Source organism: Rosa rugosa, chromosome 1, assembly GCF_958449725.1.
Source record: "Rosa rugosa chromosome 1, drRosRugo1.1, whole genome shotgun sequence".
NCBI classification, from domain to species: domain Eukaryota; kingdom Viridiplantae; phylum Streptophyta; class Magnoliopsida; order Rosales; family Rosaceae; genus Rosa; species Rosa rugosa.
This window is the reverse complement of record NC_084820.1, coordinates 59,181,346-59,185,582: the sequence shown is the minus strand read 5'-3', so window position 1 is coordinate 59,185,582 and position 4,237 is coordinate 59,181,346. Positions and strand designations below refer to the sequence as shown.

The following is a 4,237-nucleotide window of genomic DNA, read 5'->3' as shown; positions in this document are numbered from 1 at the left end:
TTGAAAGATCAAAAGCAGAGAGAAATCATGACAGCTAATTGTTTTAATCCAATTAGTTCTCAGGGCTTAAATATCTATATGAAAACCAATATTTAGTACAGAAATTTACTTCAAAATGTAGTCAGTCTGGAGGTTTTTCTTTTGTCCTTCAACTGAGATTGTCTGCCAGCATTATATATGTTAATGTCTATATGTTTGACAGAAATATAAATTTATCAAAGGCAAAACTATTCAATTTTATGGTTACCTTCATTTTAGTGTCAATATTTGGATCAGCAGCAATTCCTTCTTTCTTTTCTCTCCTGCTGACCTGTAGCATTATATCTGCATGAGCAAATCAACCTCTGACTTCACATCTCGATGATGGAAATAAAGAACTAACCCAAAAAAAAATATCAAAAGAGATGAGGAATGTACCAGCTCTGCTTCCAAGACATTAACAGCAGGCTGAAAATTTGATTATTTCTGTTACAGTCATCTCAGGTATGTGAAGGTTGTGTTGGTTTACAATCATTTGAGAAAGATGGCTGCCATGAAGCTTACGAAAGGATATTTAGTAAACCTGCGCAGCAAGAACATGTCAAGTTATGCGCTTCCAATTCAAGAAATAGTTTAACGTAAGTAAATCTGAGAACAACTATCATTGCAAAAGTTTCCAAAAGACATTGATGGAACCCAGACCAAGAAAATATGTATACTTAATACTGCAAACAGAAGAAATAGCTGAAATTTATCGTGACAATAAATGATCATATACATCAAAGTGTACTAATTTTTTGAAGAGGTCACAACAATGCCCCACTCAGTATCTTTTCTTGGTCACTCGGTATGTTTTTCAACAGTCCCACATGTGAAATCAACAAACAGAAAATGCAAACTTCAGGTACTTTCTCCTATGGACTAGTCATTCCACTTACACCAAACACCACAACGAGATAATATACATCCCAGATCCAACTCAGCCTGTCTTCCCCACAACCATTGTGTGCAGTGTACACACACTATAAACCCTAAACCATTCTGACAACAAAGGATTTCTTTACAGACCATCAGAGAATTGATAATATTTAGAAGAATTGAAAGTATCTTAATGATCTTCAAACACTGTACTTTCTCAGTCTGAAGATCAGCTAATGACAAGGCAAAGCTATAATCCATCATTAAAAAAAAAAATAGCAAAGGTTTTCTCTTCTAAGGACCATTTCAAAGTTAAAAGGATTCAATCTCATTATTCAACATTTAAGCTATAGGAACTGTCGAGTTAATAACTAAACAAAACAAAAAAAAGAATTCCTTAATATTTCGTTTTGGTCTTGGGGAGAGGAGATTCTGGGGAAAAACCAATGTATTGCAGCGAAGTCCTCAAACATTGAAGTTCCTATATGCTATCATCTTAAACAGTACCAGAAATTCTCATATCTTTTATACACAAATTTGTTTCTATCATTTTCATTCAACTTTAAAAATGTAAGTAATTCAATATTGGCTGATCTTAGTAGTTTCTGTCAGATATGCAGAAAGTTTCATGTTTCAACCTTAAGCTATGTCACGTTTACATTGATCATATAGCATGACTCATAAAAGGAGCAAGTAACATGAACTTGTGAAATTTCACAATCAGAGCTACATAAGAAGAGAGTTCTCATAAAAGGATTCAGAACCTTATATTGAGATATTGAACTTTAAAGCATATATACTACAAAAAGAAAAGAATGCCTACAAACCTGGCCCTGTAAATCGACCAGGAAACTTGTTGGGCTGGCCAGGTGGCTGGCAGAAAAATTGCCCATCCTCTTCATTGTTTCTAAAAGTTGCTTTGCGCTTCTTTAAAGTTGGCTCCAAACTCCGATCTTCACCCTCTGAATTCCACATGCTTGAAGTGGACTCAGAGGGATCATAAGCAGTCTTAGTAGGAAAGAAACAGAACTCCTTACTTATAGATGGTGAATAATCGTTGAATTTTCCACCCTCTTGAGAATTACTCGAACCAATATCTTCCGTTTCACTGGCGAAGCTTCTATCAGTACATAAATGTGAGACAGGACCCAACCTCAAAGATAAATATCTATATGAAAACCAATATTTAGTACAGAAATTTACTTCAAAATGTAGTCAGTCTGGAGGTTTTTCTTTTGTCCTTCAACTGAGATTGTCTGCCAGCATTATATAAATTGAACAGTAAGCACACCAAAGCAAAATCTAAACTTGATCAAAATCACTAATTTCTCAAAATTGAACAAATTTCAAACTCATTTACATAAAACTTCAACTCAGCTCGCTATCAAACCTAAACTTCATATAAAATCCAACAAAAAAAAAATCAAACCACAACAGATTAATTGACGAGACGACGATTTAAACAAACCTAACCACAACAGATTAATTCCACTAATCAACAAATCCACCTCAACAAATATCTCAAAATTCGATAACCTGGATTGTTCAAAAAAAAAAAAAAAGAGAACTTAGTGTTGATAAAGGAATGTATTGGGTGAAGCTAGCTCGATAGAAATTCTATACCTTTGGCTTGTACATGACAGGTTAGTTCGAGACCCATATCTATCCTCCAGCTACAAGAGGATTCAAAGAAGCAATTACTCTTCAAGCCGAGAGTATCCATGAAATGAAAATAAACAATGTAATCCCTAACCGGGCCAAGGCTCAAGGAATTGCTTTCCTCGGCGTCTCCGTCACACGATTTCGTGGGTTCCACCGCCTTCATCACCTCCTCAAACACCTCCACCAGCTCCTTCTCCATCGCCCCCAATTCTTTCAATCTTTCCTCCCTGAAATCCCTAAGTCAAATTCACACCCACGCACAAAACAAAACTTTGAATCACTGAATTGAAGGGAGACACTGGAACCTAACAGAGAGAGATCGACGTTGTTAAAATCAACGAGAGAGGAAAGAGACACTGTCATTCTTTCTCCAATAAGTTTTCCAGATTTTCTGTTTGGGAGGGAGCAATAATGAAAAAGCAATCGACAGATCAAGAAAGAGAGAGAATTACCCATCCGTGGGGAGCGGATTTATTTTGCTCAGAGCTAAAGAATCTGAGCTCCAATTTGGTTTCGACGAGGAAGAGATGGCAGACGAGAGAGAGAGAGAGAGAGAGGGACGGAGTCAGTGTGAGAACTTAGAAGAATACCATTACCTTCAGGGGGACGGAGTCAGGAGACGGGTTTTCTAGTTGTAGGTTGCTGGGCAAGGAGCTCGGCAGTGGGGGCTGGGTGGGGCTTGAAAGACCGGAGAGGCAGAGGCAGAGATGCCTCACGCCGAGACGGGTTGGAAGTTCCAAGGAGAGAGAGAAGCTGGATCGGGAGTGTGGAGTTCCGCGGAGCTCCGGCGTCAGAGCCGGAGAAGGAGGATGGGAGTGGAGGCGGAGGATGAGGGTGATGAAGAGGAGGTCGGCTGTCGTGTGGTTAGGGTTGAGAAAGAAACTTTATGTTTTTTTGACCAAGTGTTGAGAAAACTCGGGTATAGGCTAGGCATCTGCTGCTTTTTTTTTTTTTGCAAATAGTTCACATTAAGTTTTAGTACGTTCAACCAAAAAAAAAAATTTGTCCCGATAAACTTTTCCCTTTACTCAGACAACAGAATCTGTTGTCTGAATTCTCTAAATTATAACAAACTTGAAAAAGTTGAATTGGTGTTGATTTTGATACCATTTAGACGACATAAATAGTTAAATCTATTGTCTGAAGACGTTCAAAAAAATCAGACCACGGAAAAAACGTCTTCTGTCGTCTGAGGGGTATGGTATGAAGCATTTTTTGACATAGTGACATGACATTGTTTATTCTATTCATATTCTGAGTCAACTCATGCATCAGCCAAGAAAACCTCATTTAGAAGAAGCTTTGCGGGTCCTATGGTTCATCAAGGGAACACCAGGTCAAGGTCTTTTCTTTTGTGCTGATAATAGTAATCTTACTTTGAGAACTTATTGTGATTCAGGTTGGCAAGTTGTCCAACTACCAGAAAATCTCCCTCAAGTTATTGTGTATTTTTGGGAAATTCTTTGATTTCTCGGAAGTCTAAGAAACAACCCAATGTTGCATAGCAAAAGTCAAATACCATGCCATGGCAGTTACTTGCCAAGAATTGACGTGGTTCGTCACATTTTGAAGGATTTAAAGATGGTCCACACAAGACCTGCAAAGTTAATTTGTGACAATCAAGCCGCTCTTCACATAGCAATAAATCAGGTGTTTCACGAGCGAACAAAACATATCA

At 37.9% G+C, this 4,237-nt stretch overlaps 1 long non-coding RNA gene across 1 annotated transcript; it reads right to left on the bottom strand.

Moving 5' to 3' along the window:
* On the bottom strand, nt 1-1,959 carry LOC133743117 (uncharacterized). Its single transcript, XR_009862971.1, has 4 exons — nt 1,725-1,959; nt 418-562; nt 248-324; nt 1-162 (listed from the first exon to the last, which is right to left on the bottom strand). It is a non-coding gene; the product is annotated as an uncharacterized LOC133743117 (long non-coding RNA).
* Nucleotides 1,960-4,237: the final 2,278 nt, after the last annotated feature.